Raw genomic sequence first — 19,649 nt, 5'->3', positions numbered from 1 at the left:
TTGTTGTGACGTTTGTTGTCCTTTGTTTTGCTGGATACTCTTGCAGAAGCTAACAAACGCGCTGATGCTCTTGCTCTTAAGTTAGAGCAAAGTGAAAAAGCTCGCAAGAAAGTTGAATCAGATACCAAAAAAAACGCTGTCGAAGATCTTCGAAAAAGACTTCATGACGCGGAAAATTCTTTAAGCGAAAACATAACTCAGCAGTCTGCTCGTGAAAGAGAAATCATCACTCGTTTGGAGTAACAGAGCCGACATTTTGTTAGTAAGTACTCTGACCATTTTAATTTCTTCGGGTAACCGTGCTTTTCTTTGCGCATTTTTTGACAAGCTATATTTTGCCTCATCAGGGAAGACGCAGCAAGATTATGATCTTGAGAATCCTGAAGGTGATCGCCTTCTTGACGCACTCTCCCTCCTTGAAATTCATGGAGATGAGGCACGCCAGGGCCTTGCTGACACTAGGTCGGGTCTGTCACGGCTTTTCCCTACTTCTTCGCGAAGAAAGAAGAACCTGACACTTTTACTGCCCTAGCCAAGTGCTTCAACTCCCAAGAAGATCTTGGGCTGGGTCTTCGTCAAGAAAGCTTGAAGATTGGCGTTGAAGGCACCATCGCATTGGTTGCTGACAACCAACAAGACGGCGACTGGGCGAAGGTTGTGATGCGAACAAGATGGAAACAAAGAGATGGCAGTCTTTGATTAAGGCTGCCAAACCGAACTCGAAGAAGATCCTCTCCTTCCTCGGATGCAAACCGACTCCTGCCCCTAGTTCATCGAAGCCGGAGGTCAAGTAGACCATCCTGTCTCTAATTTTTGTTTTGTTTCTCTTTTGATGCTGTCGCCATAGTAGCTTTGGCGACAACTGCCCCGTTAGTTCACTAGGAACCTTCTTTTGTAATGCCCATGTAAATATCTGATCCAATCAATGAAAAGCTATGTTGCCAAATTATTGATATCGAAATATTTCTCTCCAGTTGATTTTTGACAACTATACCATGGTGCCTCATTCTTCGGATGCATTACCCGCTGCGTCCTACTCGAAAAGGTCCTCCGCTGTCGAGTTTATTGGAGGTTCTTCGAGTGCTGCACAGAATGAAGACTTGGACGATCTTTGACAACAACTGCAGTCGATGAAAAAACAAGCTCTCGTGATAATGGAACAGTCTCGAAGATCGTCTGAAAGGAAAAACTTGTTGTTCAACAAGCTCGAGAAGCCCTAGCGTTGAAGGAAACCGCGGTTGCTGAAGCTACTTCCCAGGAAAATTATATGCTTCAACTGATGAACGACTCCAGCTTGGATATGACGGGTACACTTCTTTGAACTTGGTCATATTATGTTTTACCGTATGTTCTTCCTCTCTAATGCTTCCACTAAAAATATGTTCTTTTTTGGATACTGATGCCGAAGATCAGTGTGTTGAATCTCGATCCAATGTGCTTATCAAGCTTGCCCTGGAGCATGATTCTAATTTCTGGGTTACACCTGAACGTACCAGCCAAATCGTCAGATTTTAAGATCGCGCGGGTCAAGTCCGTGATTTTTTATCGACTTCTGCACGAGGACATTGTCTTTAATTTATAACACCATGTTCCGCGTAACAAAACACGAGAAACTCTTCCTACTCTGATGGATAAGTTCCGGGATGCCCCTCGAATCCATGAATTTGTGCGGGCCCAACTGTTTGCTGGAGCAAGATTTGTCTCCAAGTCTGCTACAAGGCTGCTACCCGAAATTAGACATGACTGGAATTGTCTCCAAGTGCCAGGCCAAGCTGACGAGGAGGAGGAACATCGACAAAATCAACGATGTTGTAACCCCCGTAGCAGAAGAGATGATGGATGAACTGCTTCGGCTAGATGTCGAATTCTTTGTGAGAGGTAGCTATGCTGAACATAGAACTGGCGCTGCAAACAATGAAAGGGTAAACATAGATGATATACTAGGTGGCAACTGAAAGTTTACTTATCCTTGTCGAATTTTCCTTGATGATGTATATTGTAAATACAATCTATATTGCAAAGCATCTTTAAGACATTTTTTTTTCTTTTCAATCAAGCCCCCGAGCCTTTCGGTGTTCGAGCTATTTTTACGCCATGGTGAATTACTATTTTGCGGGAGTTTATATATAGGGATTTCTATTTTCGTGCCCCCGCTTCGTTAGTTGTACTCAGTTTTCCCCAGCCCCTTAGTTTTTCCTCAGTTTTCCCCAAGCCTATGTCTGAAACCCGCAGAAGGAGCTCAGACGGAAGGAATCCGTCTATTTGGACGTTCTGTGCTGACGTGTTGTGCCACGTCGTCTGTGGGGCCGCGTGGGGCTGTGTCGCGTGGGGCTGGTAGAAAGGGACCGCGTGGGACAGGACGAGAAACGTTTGGTTGCACGTGAGCAGGAGCTGGGTTTTGTCTCTCTCGGTCCAAATTGGCATTTTTAAGAGCACCTTTTCCCCTCTTTCTCTCTCTATATTTTTCACTAAATTAGTATCAAATCTAGAGAAGCTTCTATTTCTGTCTTTCTTCAATATGGCAGCAAATCTAGTAGCAAATCTCTGGGGTTATTTATGCCTTTTGGCCCTCGTTTTTTGCCCAATATGGCAGCAAATCTAGAAGCTAGTATATGATAAATTCACAACAGCATAATCAGAAAACTAAGTATAATACATAAGCGTATCTGACAGCCAAAAGCAGCCAATAACGTTGTTAATGCTAACGACAAACTAAACTGAAAAATATACAAGACGCACGCAATGTATGGACAACAAGAAGATTAGGATAGGGACCCCCGGATGAATGAATTTGTTCTTCATTCCTCCCCATATATTTCTTCCTCCCTCCATTCGTGCATTACCACAAGGAAATATGCATTGAACTCCTTCCGTCTGCAGTGTGAGGCCAATACATCCTCCAAACGGTATGGCCTGTGTTCATTTCTCAAACCGTAGAGTCCTATTCTATCCACACGTAGTGGCCACTCATCCCAGGCATTTGTATCATGAGAGTACTCTCTGATATAACCCAAATCCGTGTAGTAGATGCTGCCAGGTTGAAGTGTCGGGTACGCTCTGGTGTCGACGGAGATACACCGGATATAATTCACGAAGAAGGCATTACTGCCAATGTTACTGACCGGATGGATAGAGCGGCTCTGAGTGTCCACACGGTACACCAATGGTTTGCCCGCCAAAGCCTCGCTGACCAACAACACAAGCAGCAGATCACCATCCGACTTCACAAGGTAGAACTTCTGACGTCCAAGTTCTGGAAATGAAATTAGTGTCTCCATCTTGACAGTGCTCGCGCGCTGCTGCAACTGTACATTGGTGCACACTATTCTTCCGATCTCAAAATTGTCCGCAGCTACTGCATACAGTTCACCATTGAACGGGGTAATGCAACGCAAACAATGGTTCTTGATTGAAAATCTTCCTTCTCCCCAATCTTCATTTATATCCTTAGTTGGAGTGCTCTCATCGACCCAACCAATTTCCGGCGGGTAATGTGCGGCAACGAAGACCATAGTCGGGGATTTGATAACAGCGACTGATTTCAGAAAAACAGATGGCATCTGCGCCTCAAACATAGTGTTCGATTTCTTTGTGAGTGGGTTCAGCAGCCGTATCTTGTGCGACGGGTTCTTCTGGGCAAGCACGATGATGCCACGGTAAAAGCCGATGAAGTAGTATCTAAAATATATTGATGAAGATAACATTCAGCACTAAGATGTTTAAGATTGAAAATAAAAAGGTAGATATGGAGGAATTTGAACCTTGTATGAACTTCCGATAGATCTATGGTGACATAGCGTGATGTGCCGAGTTGGAGGAAGGTGAACTCAGCGACGCGTGGAAGGGCGTGGTCTAGCATGATCCATTCATCCAGGTGCACGTCGGGCTCAGGCAAACCTGAGCGCCAAATTCTATAGACTTGCCTCATAGCAGAGTAGGTGTCGGCGTACTCCTCGTTCGCCAGTAAGCATTCACCGATCTTGTGAAGTGGTCCATCAGCCGAGAGAGAGGCCCAGTTCATGGAGGCGCCGCGCTTGGATGCGCCGCCCTCGGCGGCGATGCGCTCGGCGGCGACGGGCTCGGCGGCGACGGGCTTGGCGGCGACGGGCTCGGAGGCGACGGGCGCGAAGGCGACGGGCTCGGAGGCGACGGGCGCGGAGGCGACGGGCTCAGAGGCGACGACCGCCGGCGCATTCTTCTTCTCCATCGCCGGCAGGGTAGCGTGCGTACGGCGGTTGGGGTTTTTTCGATTTGGAGAAGTTGATGGGACGTGAGAGGGGTGGTTTCGTGCGTGAGCGAGAATGAGACGACTATGTGCAGAGGGAGGGAGGGAGGGGCTTACGCGTCCTAAATGCGACCCGCGTCCTACGCGTCCACTATTTGCACGTCTGCACCGCGACACGCGTCAACAATGGCACGTCTTCCACTTCTGCATCGCAACACGCGTCCTCGGGTCTAACCCTGGAAATTTAGATATACTCAGGTATACCCTCGAGTCATATACTAGCATTTTTTGTGTGCTCAGTTTTCCCCTTGAGTGCTAATGCGGCTAGTGCAATATACTCAGTTTTACCCTCAAGTGGCTGGTCAACAGAGAGTCAACAAATGGGATTAACTAGTTAAATGAGTTATTTAATGTGCAAAAAATTCCGAAAAAGAGTGGCACTTACTCATTGAGTCTTTACCACAAATTGCCACTTCTCAAATCATAGATAAATCAAGTTTCACCACAAATTGCCACTTCTCAAATCACCTAGTAGCTATGAAGGTGCATGGTTTTCCATAATAAGCCCTACCCAAAACAGCTTTCCCCAAAACATACTTTGTCTGAATGAGGCCATAATTTTCACACTCATGTAGATTTGTATTGCAAATAGTTTGAGGTAGGCCAAGATGGGTTTCATTGTACAAAACACGCATTTTCCATTTTTTAAATCTCATATTTGAATCCCTTAGTCTGTTTACTACTCACTTGCCCTTGGTTTCTTGATACTACTCAGTTTTGCCCTCTCCCTTCACAAACTCTCACAGACGCCCAACATTGCCCTGATTGGTCTAGCCCATGTCACGCGGATCGTGCCCACCGACCGTTGATCGTATGATCTAGCAGGCGAGGATAACCCTATCTCTCTCTGGTCGGGGCCACCACCCTCTCTCTCTCTGTCGTCGGTTAGCTTCACGCAAAGTTTGGTTTTCTGCATTATTTTTCACGAGCTAAATTATAAACTCTTTTTAGGCATTACGTTTCACGCAAAAAATGATAAACCATCACCGATTTGTTGTAGCCATTACTTTTCACGCAAAAAAATGATACACCATCACCGATTTGTTGTAGCCATTACTTTTCACGCAAAAAACGATAAATCATCACCGATTTTGTTGTAGCCATTACTTTTCACGCAAAAATGATACACCATCACCCATTTCTTGTAGCCATTACTTTTCATGCAAAAAACGATAAACCATCACCGATTTTGTTGTAGCCATTACTTTTCACGCAAAATGATACACCATCACCCATTTCTTGTAGCCATTACTTTTCACGCAAAAAAACGATAAACCATCACCGATTTTGTTGTAGACATTACTTTTCACGCAAAAAATGATACAACATGACACATTTCTTGTAGCCATTACTTTTCACGCAAAAAACGATAAACCATCACCGATTTTGTTGTAGCCATTACTTGTCACGCAAAAAATGATACACCATCACCCATTTCTTGTAGCCATTACTTTTCACGCAAAAAATGATAAACCATCAACGATTTGTTGTAGCCATTACGATAAATGATAAACTATCACAAATTACCATTTCTTTTAGGCATTATTTTTCATGATAAAATGATAAACTATATCACGAAGTTCCATTTCCATCAAGATAGTCCGCATTACTTTTTAATTTTGTTGAGATATATACCCCCACAACGGTCGTCTCCTCCTTAATTTATTGTGTAAACCCCCACAACGGTCATCTCCTCCTTAATTTATTGTGTAAACCCCCACCAACATTCACCTCCTCCTTATTTTATTGTGTAAACCCCTACAACGGTCATCTCTCCCTTATAAACACCCACACGGCCATCCCTTGTGTCAATAGGTTCTGCCTCTCTCTTCTTCGTTCACATACACTTGATCCATTGCCATGGCTTCCACGTCTCGGACGCGGACCGGAAGGGGAAGGGGAAGGGGAAGGGGAAGTGGATCATCATCATTGCCACCACCACCGTCAACACTGCCATTGATCATAGAGGAGTTCTTCATCGTCGTCTATGAAGACCCTTTGGTCAAGAAGGTACGTACGTGTTCCCACATATATGATGCATGTGATTAATTATGGGCATGTTCTAAAAAACCTTTAATTTCAAATGATCGGCGCTCGATCTCTTTGCAGGCTCTCCCAAAAAAGTTTGCGGACTATCTTGACGGCCAGGAGCCAGCTAAGGTGTATCTGCGACGGTGGCTTGTGGTCCTCGTCTCTGGACCGTGGAGGTCCTATTTGACGGTCAAGGCCGGATGTACCTTGACAAGGGCTGGGAGAAATTCGCCATCGCGCACGGTGTGGATTTCGGCTGCTTCGTACACTTCAAATATGAAGGCGATGATTGATACGTCCAAAACGTATCTACTTTCCCGAACACTTTTGCTATTGTTTTGCCTCTAATTTGTGTATTTTGGATACAACTAACACGGACTAACGCTGTTTTCAGCAGAACTGTTCTGGTGTCTCGTTTTTGTGCAGAAATCCAACTTTCGGGAAAATCCTCGGAATTTATGCAGAAGGCCCTATTTTCCCAGAAAACTGACGGAGCCAGAAGGACAAGTCAGGTGGAGGCCCGAGGGCCCCACACCATAGGGCGGTGCGGCCCAGGGGGGCCCGCGCGGCCATGTGGTGTGGCCCCCTCGGCCGGCCTCCGACGCCCTCCTTCGGACTACTTATTGGCCTCGACCTAAAAACGCACGGGGAGAAGTCGAAGTCACCAGAAAGCCTCCAGAATGCCGCCACATCGCGAAACTCCGTCGTGGGAGCCAGAAGTCTCCGTTCTGGCACTCCGCCGGGACGGGGAATTGGAGGAGATCATCGCCATCATCACCGCCAACGCCTCTCCATCAACCAGCCATGTTTCCCCCATCCATGAGTGAGTAATTCCCCCGCTGTAGGCCGAAGGGGATGGTAGGGATTGGATGAGATTGGTCATGTAATAGCATAAGATTGTTAGGGCATAGTGCCTAGTGTCCGTAATTGGTACTTTGATGATATTGTTGCAACTTGTTATGCTTAATGCTTGTCACTAGGGCCCGAGTGCCATGATCTCAGATCTGAACATGTTATTGTTTCATCATGATATTCATTGTTTATTGATCTTACCTGCAAGTTGTATACACATGTCGCTGTCCGGAACCGATGGCCCCGAAGTGACAGAAATCGGGACAACCGGAGGGAATGGTAGTGATGTGAGGATCACATGTGTTCACGGAGTGTTAATGCTTTGCTTTGGTACTCTATTAAAAGGAGTACCTTAATATCCAGTAGTTTCCCTTGAGGCCCGGCTGCCACCGGCTGGTAGGACAAAAGATGTTGTGCAAGTTTCTCATTGCGAGCACGTACGACTATAATTGGAACACATGCCTATTGATTGCTTTGTACTTGGACACCGTTTTATTATTATCTGCAAATGCCCTGCTATGATTGTTACATGAGTTTCTCTCATCCATGCAACGCCCGTCATCCGTCCCCGTGCCTACAGTATTTTAATCCTGCTGTTTACTATAATCACTGCTGCTGTCTTTGTTACTCTGCTGCTGTTATTTCACTACTGCTACTGCTATAAAGCTGTTACTCGATAAACTCTTGCGAGCAAGTCTGTTTCCAGGTGCAGCTGAATTGACAACTCCGCTGTTAAGGCTTTCAAGTATTCTTTGTCTCCCCTTGTGTCGAATCAATAAATTGGGTTTTACTTCCCTCGAAGACTGTTGCGATCCCCTATACTTGTGGGTCATCAAGACTATTTTCTGGCGCCGTTGCCGGGGAGCATAGCTTTATTTGGAAGTTCACTTGGATTGATATTGTTCGCTGCAAATTCTCCATCATGGGTTAACCTCGCGATTCTAAAATCGCCATATTACCATCCACTACAAGAAAAGGTACAATTCTGAGTACCTCCGCTACACTTGATTCACCATCTGTGATTGATAAACTTGTTTCACCGCCGCATGCTTCACATGCGGGTACTTCTGCTGAATCTGAAAACTCTCATAATATTGATAATATTTCTGCTGTGCTTGATGATAGTGGTTCATTGGGATCCTTTCTAGATGCTACGATTGCTAGGTCTAGACAAATTGAAAATACTGAAACTCCTAATGCTACTACACCTGTTAATTCAACTGAACTTGATTATTTTAGTGATGATCTGATGAAGATTATGTGGAGCTTAATGATGATTTTATTGAAAAATGTAATGCTACTACTGATGCAAGAAAAATTAAAAAGTTGCTTGCGAACATCTTTATTAGATATAAAGCTGTCTCCTGATCCTAAATTTGCCACATCTCCTATAAACATTAAGGATAAAGATTATGATTTTTCTCTTGATCTATCTCATATAGCTATTGTTGAGAAAACACCCTTTTGTGGTACTGAAAAAGAAAGTGCTGTTGAACACATGATTGAGTTATCTACTCTGAGTAGCTTGTTTTCTGATGATGTTAAGAAGCGTACTTACTTTGTTGCTAAAATCTTTCCATTCTCGTTAAAAGATGACGCTAAAACTTGGTATAATAGTTTGCCACCTAATTCTATTAAAAGTCCAAAAGAATTGCTTGATGTTTTCTTCCGTAAATACTTTCCTGCTAGTGCTCAACATATTGCTTTGCAGAGAATTTATAATTTTGACCAGGAAGATGGAGAGAAATTGCCGGAGGCTTGGGCGAGATTTTGCCCTCTTATTAGAGCTCGGCCTGATCATGATTTGGAAAAGTATGATTTACTTGATATATTTTATAGTGGACTAACCATTGAGTCTAGGGCATACCTGGATAGTTGTGCTGGTTGTGTTTTCAGGAAAAGGACTCAGGGCAATATTTGAAGAATTATTGGCTAAAATAGGCCGGAATCATGATGATTGGACTACGCCTGAACCAACTCCAACGCCAATATTAAAGAAGAGGGGTTTAATTAAATTGAATGATGAAGATATGAGGGAAGCCAAGAAGTCTCTCAAGGAGAAAGGTATTAAATCTGAAGATGTGAAGAATCTTCCTCCCACAGAAGATATATGTGAGATAATTCCCCCTTCATCCATGATTGAGGTAAACTCCCTTCAACGCTTTACTAGGGAAGATATTCCGTATTCGAAACCTCCTGCACAATGCTTAGATGAGTTTGATAATTATATTGTTAAGCAAGAAAATTTTAATATGAGAGTAGAGAATCATTTAATGGAAAATTCTCGAGCTATTAGTGAATTGCATGATATTGTAGAGAGAACCTCCAATGATGTTAAGATGCTTGTTAAACATTTTCATATGATTCAAACTCAAATTGATCAACTCACTAAAGTGCAAAATGACTTGTTGGGGAATAATTCTAAAGAGAAACATGCTTATGAAGTAACGACTAGAGGTGGTGTCTCTACCCAGGATCCTCTATATCCTGAAGGGCATCCCAAAAGAATTGAACAAGATTCTCAACGCATTGAACCTAGTGCTCCTTCTAAGAAGAAAAAGAAGAAGAAACACAAAAATGTTGTAGAATCCTCTGAACCTGCTAATGATCCTAATAGTATTTCTATTTCCGATGCTGAAACTGAAAGTGGTAATGAACATGATAAAGATAACGATAAGAATGATGCTTCTGATAAAGCAGAGGTAGAAGATGAACCTGAAAAGCATGCTAAAAAAAAGTACACTAAAGAAGATTTTATTGCTGAGAAACATGGTAATGAAAGAGAACCTTGGGTGCAAAAGCAAATGCCTTTTCCTGCTAAGAAATTAAAATCAAAGCAAGAAGAACATTATAATAAATTTTGCGATTGGATGAAACCTTTATTCTTGCAAATCCCTTTGACTGATGCTATTAAATTGCCTCCTTATTCAAAGTATATGAAAGATATTGTTACTAACAAAAGGAAAATCCCCAATGAGGAAATTTCCACTATGCTTGCTAATTACTCTTTCAATGGCAAAGTTCCGAAGAAGTTGGGCGACCCAGGTATACCTACTATTCCTTGTTCTATTAAGAATAATTATGTTAAAACTGCTCTATGTGACTTGGGAGCCGGTGTTAGTGTTATGCCTTTTTCTCTTTATAAGAGACTTTATTTAGATAAGTTGATACCTACTGATATATCTTTGCAAATGGCTGATAAATCTACTGCTATTCCTGTTGGTATATGTGAGGATGTTCCTGTTCAAGTTACTACTAACTGCTTGATATTAACTGATTTTGTTGTGTTGGAAATGCCTGAAGATGATAATATGTCTATTATTCTTGGGAGACCTTTTCTTAACACCGCAGGGGCTGTTATTGATTGCAATAAAGGAAAGGTTACTTTCAATGTTGATGATAGGGAGCATACCGTTTATTTTCCCAAGAGGATTGAGAAAGCGTGTGGAGTTAATACTATTTCTAATGTGAGAACTATCAAAGTGGGAACTATTGATTGTCCTATATATGAGCCTAAAGAAGAATATCAAACTCTCGTGATTGGATCCATATCAATACAATTCAAGGTAACATGATTGATTTGAGGTTTATTTCTTCTTATGCTATGTAAAATTTATTTGGTGGCAAGACTTGATCAACCTTGTTAACAAATACTTCTTATATGCATAGAGGAGGTAAACAACATCTATTTCTTCCTCCACTTGCTCTAGTTGCTGTAGCACTTTTAGTTTGCAAAGTTCCTTAGTTAATTGGAGATTTCAAAAAATTTCCTGGCCAGTAATAATAAACTAAATACCCAGAAATGTGCATTTTTCAAAGTTTTCAAAAATTCACAAAAATTATACCGTTGGTCCTATTTTTTGACGAGGCACCTGGGAGCACCAGAGGATGACCTGTGGGGCACCACAGGGTGCCACACCACAGGCCGGCGCGGCCAAGGAGGGGGGCGCGCCACCCTGTGGTGTGGGCCCCTCCTTGCCCCACCATCTCATCTCTTTCTCCCAGCATCTTCTCTCTCCCGAAAAAACTCGCACCAGGTTCCTCTCACTCACATTTTTGCTCAAGAGCTCCAGATTTCTCGATCTCTTTGCTCAGCCCAGATTTCTGTCTGAAATTTGGCACATTTGCTCTTCGGTATGTGACTCCTCTGCCTATCCAAGTAGAATTTTGTTTGGTTGAGTATATCTTGAATATTTTGCTGCTATAGGTAACATGTTTAGTGAGCTTGCATGCTTGTTCTAAGTTGTATAAACTAGTTTTGATGCATGATTAGTACTCTAGCAAGTTCCTATAGTAGTTCCCCTTGATTATATGTCACCAAATCAAATTTTATATTGTTTGTTGAAAATTTCAGAAAATGGAGTGGAGTAGATATCAACTTAACCAACAAGAATTGGAGGTCCAACAAGTTATGAGAGTGAATCGTGAAGAGAGAGTATACCCCTCTTACTACCCGTGCGCGGATTTCATGAGAAGCGCGGGAATATTGGAAGATGTTCGGAGTCTAATTTCTCGAGCAGGGCTGAGTGATTTTGTTGAAGGAGAGCCAAGACAATATGCAAAATTAACTATGTCTTTTGTGCTGGACTTTAAGTTCAATTGGTCGCGATCTAACCCCACGGTTCAGTATAAAATTTACAATAAAACTGTCAACTTGCCATTCAGTGATTTTTGTGCAGCAATTAGAGTACCGCAATGGGGATCATGCGAGAAGATAAGGGGATCGCCACAAGAACTCTTAAGCCTCTTCAAGATGATTTGCTATGGAAGGAGTTTCTCAGAGGATAGTGGTAAAATCACTAGCATTCAGCTCCCGGCTATCCGCTACTTTGCCTATTTCATTACTAAATGCGTTCTTGCTAGAAAGATCGGTGGTAAACTTTCTATCCCGGATTTAGCTTTTCTAGCTGCGGCACTTCAAGGTAGTAGGACTTATAATTTGGGGGCATTGATAGCTTATAGACTCGCTACTAACCGTGAGAAAGGTGGAATTTGTGGAGGTCTCATCGCCTCTCGTTTACTAGCTTTTCATAATGTAGAACCTCATCATCTTGATATTCCATTCTCCATAGAAAAACTTGACATAGCCTCTATGATTAAACATGAATTTGTTTCTGATTCCTCCAACTTGGGTAACCTATTTTACAAGATGACATTTTATAAGAAAGTCTGGAGAATAACTAAGAAAACTGAGAAACTAGTAAAATTGCTGCTTTGTTTTGTCTAACCTTGATTCCAGGGGAGATTGGTCGGTCACAGAAGGTGCACTGGATGCACACATAGAGGGAGGAGGCCAACATGCAAGAGACGACACGGAGGTCGAGGAGCACCTCGACTCATCATCCGATGCAGCAAGTTCCTCGCATCAACATGTTGGACATGTGGAGCCTCCACGCTTTTCTTCTGCACAGGAACTTTACTATGACTACTCCATGAATTATCCACCGGCGAGAAACAGCGATCCTCGTTGGGGTTGAACTCCACTTAGGCCAAAAGCCTAAGCTTGGGGGGAGGTATACCGGCATCACTCATTCTTTGCATATTATTATTGCTGGATACTTGTACATATTTGTTTTGTTCGTTTGAGTGGTTTTCTAATGAGAGGAAGATGATATTTGGGGAAGTGCTGCCTGAAAACAGATTCTGGACTGTTACTAGAAAAATTCGTGCGCACAGCCAGAACGTTATTTTGAGCTGCCAATTTTTGTGCAGGTTCCCCAGGTTGTTATCTAACTTTCATTAGTTGAACACTTTTCGAGCTGAGCAACGTAAGATTTTTGTAAAAATCGATTTCTGTACTGCTGTCAGGTTTTGGCAGATTTCTGTCATCTCGCTTTTCTGTGTTTCTTTTAGTTTGCTATTTCTTGTTCTTGCTTTGTTTCTTTCCCAAAACATAAAAAGACCAAAAATATTTCTGTTGTTTCTCTTCACCATTTGTTTGCTTTGGTTTCTTGCATTTGTTTCACTTTATCTGCTATTGCTAGTTTGCTATAAGAAAACCCAAAAAGATTTTGCTTTGTTTGTTTGTTTCCTCTTGTTCTTGTTCTCAAATTCGAAAACACCAAAAATATTTGCTGTTCTTCTTTGATTTTGTAAAGTTCTTTATGAGTTCAATGGTCTTCGGTGGCTAGAGCGTGGTTTTCATTTCATATTATCCAAGCTGCACAAGTGAAAGGCAATAATGACGATCTACGACAATTGGATTGTGGTGAGAGGCTGGTATGAACTCTATTTGTTTTCATTTTTGTACATATACTCATCCATGTGAGCATGCTTAGTTGGTTCATGTGAGGTATATGTTAATTGAGAAAGTCTAGTAGTTCATGATCTCTTATGTTAAGCTCCAATTTATTAATATGAGTAGCATGTCATGGATGTTTGCTTGCATTGTTTTATTCATAAGTAAGTATGGCATTGTGGTATCCTCCTCTGAATAATTCATTTATATCGACTTGGCACATGCTCACGCATGCATATGACTGAACAAAAAGTCAATTAAGCCTCGATGATCTATATTGCTTCAGAGTTCTTGTATCACTTTTATGCCTCCGTTAAGTTATTTTGCCGCAAGCATGATTATGACGATTCTTTGCTCTCTTGATTTGTCGCTCCCTAGTCCTTTGCTAGCCTTCACTTGTACTGAGCGGGAACGCTGCTCGTGCTTCCAAACACCTGAAAACCAAGTTGTTCCAAAGTGTCCACCATAAATACCTATGCATGGCATTTCAAACCATTCCAAGTAAATTCTCATGCGCTACCTTTAAAACCTTCAAAATGCTTCTCAATTTGTGTTTATGTTTCATAGCTCATGAGGAAGTATGTGGTGTTTAGCTTTCAACCTTGTCATTTACTTTTGACGGACTCTCATATGGACTAGTGGCACATCCGCTTATCCAATAATTTTGCAAAAAGAGCTGGCAACGGGATTCCCAGTCCCAAATTAATTAACCTAAATAGACACTCCTCCATGGTTTGTGATTGTTGGACGGCACCCGAAGGATTCGGTTAGCCATGGCTTGTGTAAGCAAAGGTTGGGGGGAGTGTCATCATCATAATAAAACTAAAATAAAAAGGCACTCCTTCATGGTATGAGATTGTTGGCAGGCACCCGAGGATTCGGTTAGCCATGGTTTGTGTAAGAAAGGTTGGAAGGAGTGCCAAATAAATATGCAATAATTCATGGGAGCCTCTTTTGGGAGTCCGGTTGGCGAGGTAGTTGGTGTACCCATTACCATTCGTTGACAACAACAAACACCTCTCAAAATAATTTTACTCCTGATTTCATAAATGAAAAGCTCTAGCGCATGTTAATCCCTGCTTCCCTCTGCGAAGGGTCAATCTTTTACTTTTATGTTGTGTCTCCATTATTTCTTTGAGCACTATCTTGAGAGCACAACTGTCATTCTTAGTATAATATGCTTGTCTCAAAATATGATTGATTGTGGTATAACTTTGATGCTTTTATCTTTGACAATCACTACTTCTAGTCTTTCTATGAACTCGAGAGGTGCACAGGCATTTATGTTTTGCCGATCAAATACGGGCAAGCGAGATACCACTTTATCATACTCTCTTATGAACATTGCAATCCTGCTTATATACATGATTCATGATGCTTATTATTAATTGTTGGTACCTCTCCATGATTGACATAGCTGTTAGATGATCTTATTTGCATGTATCTCATTATGAACTGCTTAAGTATTAGCCATAGCATGAGAATATATACATCATATGAGCAAATGTGTTCGTGAAAGTTCTTTTATCGCTCAGTTGTTAACTGAATTGCTTGAGGACAAGCAATAAGCTAAGCTTGGGGGGAGTTGATACGTCCAAAACGTATCTACTTTCCCGAACACTTTTGCTATTGTTTTGCCTCTAATTTGTGTATTTTGGATACAACTAACACGGACTAACGCTGTTTTCAGCGAAGCGTTACAGTGTCTCGTTTTTGTGCAGAAATCCAACTTTCGGGAAAATCCTCGGAATTTATGCGAAGGCCCTATTTTCCCAAAAAGCGACGGAGCCAGAAGGACAAGTCAGGTGGAGGCCCGAGGGCCCCACACCATAGGGCGGCGTGGCCCAGGGGGGGCCCGCGCGGCCATGTGGTGTGGCCCCCTCGGCCGGCCTCCGACGCCCTCCTTCGGACTACTTATTGGCCTCGACCTAAAAACGCACGGGGAGAAGTCGAAGTCGCCAGAAAGCCTCCAGAACGCCACCACATCGCGAAACTCCGTCGTGGGAGCCAGAAGTCTCCGTTCTGGCACTCCGCCGGGACGGGGAATTGGAGGAGATCATCGCCATCATCACCGCCAACGCCTCTCCATCAACCAGCCATGTTTCCCCCATCCATGAGTGAGTAATTCCCCCGCTGTAGGCCGAAGGGGATGGTAGGGATTGGATGAGATTGGTCATGTAATAGCATAAGATTGTTAGGGCATAGTGCCTAGTGTCCGTAATTGGTACTTTGATGATATTGTTGCAACTTGTTATGCTTAATGCTTGTCACTAGGGCCCGAGTGCCATGATCTCAGATCTGAACATGTTATTGTTTCATCATGATATTCATTGTTTATTGATCTTACCTGCAAGTTGTATACACATGTCGCTGTCCGGAACCGATGGCCCCGAAGTGACAGAAATCGGGACAACCGGAGGGAATGGTAGTGATGTGAGGATCACATGTGTTCATGGAGTGTTAATGCTTTGCTCCGGTACTCTATTAAAAGGAGTACCTTAATATCCAGTAGTTTCCCTTGAGGCCCGGCTGCCACCGGCTGGTAGGACAAAAGATGTTGTGCAAGTTTCTCATTGCGAGCACGTACGACTATAATTGGAACACATGCCTATTGATTGCTTTGTACTTGGACACCGTTTTATTATTATCTGCAAATGCCCTGCTATGATTGTTACATGAGTTTCTCTCATCCATGCAACGCCCGTCATCCATCCCCGTGCCTATAGTATTTTAATCCTGCTGTTTACTATAATCACTGCTGCTGTCTTTGTTACTCTGCTGCTGTTATTTCACTACTGCTACTGCTATAAAACTGTTACTACTGATAAACTCTTGCGAGCAAGTCTGTTTCCAGGTGCAGCTGAATTGACAACTCCGTTGTTAAGGCTTTCAAGTATTCTTTGTCTCCCCTTGTGTCGAATCAATAAATTGGGTTTTACTTCCCTCGAAGACTGTTGCGATCCCCTATACTTGTGGGTCATCAATGATGTGCTCACAGTGAAGGTGTTCGACGGAACAATGTGCAGGAAGTACTACTACTCGGACGACGAAGATACTGACGATGAAAGCGACAATGACGTGAAGCCATGCATCCATCCCCTTTAGATAAGGGGATTATGACCAAGAATATATATGTAGCTTCATATGCATCGATTTAGAGATCTAACTATTTTCTATATATTATGCACATGTAAAAGATAATGTCGCATTTCCACTATTATTCGAGCACCACATCCTCCAAACGATGCCGATGCCGATGCCGATATCGGCATGGTCAGAATGGCTATGCTCGCCGCCACTGCTAGGTCAACGTCGGGATGCACAATGTTTAGCATAAGAGTCACTTTAGATTAAGCTGCGAAAATAGTCACCTGCCACAGCGGTCATTGGCTGCGGAGGCCCCACAGAGCGGCAATATAATTTTCTATAAATAAATAGACGGCCCACTGGTCATTGGCTGCGGCAGCCCCATAGAGCGGCCCCATTTGTCATTGGCAGCACCGTGTATACAATCAGGAAATAAAACGATCCACGCGTCAACGGTAGATGGATGGCTACCCGTCAGCACGAGACGGTCAGAGAGGAACCGCCCTCTATGCAGCCCCACCTCTGTGCAACCCCACCCGTCAGATTAACGGTAACGGTAAGGCCTCTGACCTGACGGCAACCCGCGTCTTCGAGGGGTTTCAAACTAGAGGGAGGGGAAAGCTGAGGAAAAACTAACGAGCTGGGGAAAACTGAGTTCAACTAACAAAGCAGGGGCACGAAAATAGAAATCCCTTATATATATGTTGTTGCCGCGGGTTATGAGCCCCCGAGCCTGTCGACGAAATAGATGTATATCATCAATATCTTTACTATAATGCAGCACTGGGAGCCCGCCTCATTAAAAACCTTTCAGCCCCACTCGGTGCCCTGAAAGGAAAAGAGTGTGTCTGAAAATTCGCGGGCGTTTCAGTACATTGTATGTTTACAGAGAGGACTATATTTCGACTTCAAGCGTAAAAACGCCTAAGTTGCGCCACGTTCCAGGGATTTGGCTCGGCGACTCCTGTCTTCTTGTTCTTTATTCTGTACACTCCTCCTTCAATTACTTATGTGACGATGTATGGGCCAACCCACGGCGACTCGAGTTTCTCATGGCTAGTTTGCATGAGACGAAGAACTAAGTCTCCCACCTGAAAGGATCTTGGTCGCAAACGTCGACTGTGGTAATTTTTCAGATCTTGCTGGTACTTGGTAACTCGTGATAGTACTTCGTCTCGAGCTTCGTCGAGTGCGTCGACATCGTCCTCTAATGCCTTTCGTGAAATTTCTTCATCATACTCCGCCACTCTCGGAGAATCGTGCTCTATTTCTATTGGCAATACTGCCTCAGCTCCGTGAACCAAAAAAAACGGTGTTTCATGTATCGCTGTATTTGGTGTTGTTCGGATACTCCATAAAACACTGGGCAACTCTTCTGACCATGTGTGCCTAGCTTTTTCCAATGGTGTGAGCAGACGTTTCTTGATGCCGTTGCAGATGATACCGTTTGCTTTCTCGACTTGCCCATTGGTTTGCGGGTGCGCAACTAATGCAAAGTGTAGCTTGATGCCTACCTCTGCACAATAAGCTTTGAATTCCTTAGATGTGAAATTGCTGCCGTTGTCTGTGACTATGCTATGAGGGACTCAAAACCGAAAGATGATGCTTTTCATGAACTTAATTGCAGATGCTGCATCTGGTGAATTTATCGGTTTTCCTTCTATCCATTTTGTAAACTTATCGATAGCTACGAGCATATACTCGTATCCTCCTGGCGAGGCCTTGTGCAATTTTCCCACCATATCGATGCCCCATTGAGCAAAGGGCCATGATAATGGTATTGGCATCAACTCTGCTGCTTGGGAGTGTGGTTTTGCGGCAAACCTTTGGCACGCGTCACAAGTGCGTACTATGTCCTTTGCATCCTCGATTGTTGTTAGACAATAAAACCCTGCTCTAAAAACCTTGGCTGCTATGGCTCGACTGCTTGTGTGGTGTCCGCATACTCCTTCGTGTACATCTTTCAAAATTAGCCTTCCCTCCTCGGGTGTGACGCATCTTTGTAACACTCCCGAAATACTTCGTTTGTATAGCTCCCCTTTGACCACAGTAAAGGCTTTAGAACGTCTGATAACTCGCCTTGCTTCAACTGGATCGTCTGGTATTTCCTTTCTTAAGATGTATACTATGTATGCTTGCATCCAAGGAATTTGTACCATCATCACTACGTCTGGTTCCTCTTCTTCTTCCAGTGATGCTATTTTAGCCCCCGAGGGTTTCGCATCCTTCTCCTTCTTCTGCGGTCTCTTCGGCTTGGTTGATCTCTCGGCTATCTCCTCCCAAAACACGCCAGGTGGAATCGCGAGGCATTGCGACCCGATGTTTGCGAGAACATCGGCTTCATCGTTGCTGAGCCTGCTGATATGATTTACTTCGCACCCGTCGAATAATCTCTCGAGCTCGTTGTATACCTCTTTATATGATATCATGCTATCATTGACTGCGTCGCATTGATTCATCACTTGTTGGGCCACAAACTGTGAATCAAATATTTTTAGTTGGGTTGCTCCACAAGCTTTTGCCATCTTCATCCCGTGTATGAGTGCTTCATACTCTGCTTCATTATTGGATGCGTTTGGAAACGTCATCCGCAACACATATTTCAGCTTGTCACCTTGGGGTGATACTAATATCACGCCTGCTCCTGCTCCTTCTAATCTCTTGGACCCGTCGAAGTTCATAGTCCAGGTTCTCGACAAATCTGGAGGTCCCGTGTTTTGTAGCTCCATCCACTCTGCGATGAAGTCTAGCAGGATCTGCGACTTTATTGCTTTTCTCTTCTCGTATGTGATGTCCCGAGGGGAAAGTTCTATTCCCCAAAGGGAGACACGACCCGTGGCTTCTGGATCGTTTAGTATGTTGGATAAAGGCGCTTCATTAACCACTATTATCGGGTGTACCGAGAAATAGTGTCGTAATTTTCTTGCGGTTGTGAATACTCCTCCATATGCCAACTTCTGATACTGCGGGTACCTCTGTTTTGAAGGCGATAAAACTTCGCTGACGAAGTATACCGGCCGCTGCACTCCATGGAGTTTTCCTTCTTCTTCTCTTTCGACCACTAGTACTGTGATGACCACCTGAGTCGTGGCCGCTATATATAATAGGAGAGGCTCCTTCTCCTTAGGTGCCACCAGGATTGGTGGTGTCAAAATT

This window comes from Lolium perenne, chromosome 2, assembly GCF_019359855.2.
Source record: "Lolium perenne isolate Kyuss_39 chromosome 2, Kyuss_2.0, whole genome shotgun sequence".
Taxonomy (NCBI): Eukaryota; Viridiplantae; Streptophyta; class Magnoliopsida; order Poales; family Poaceae; genus Lolium; species Lolium perenne.
Note: the sequence above shows the minus strand (reverse complement) of the source record.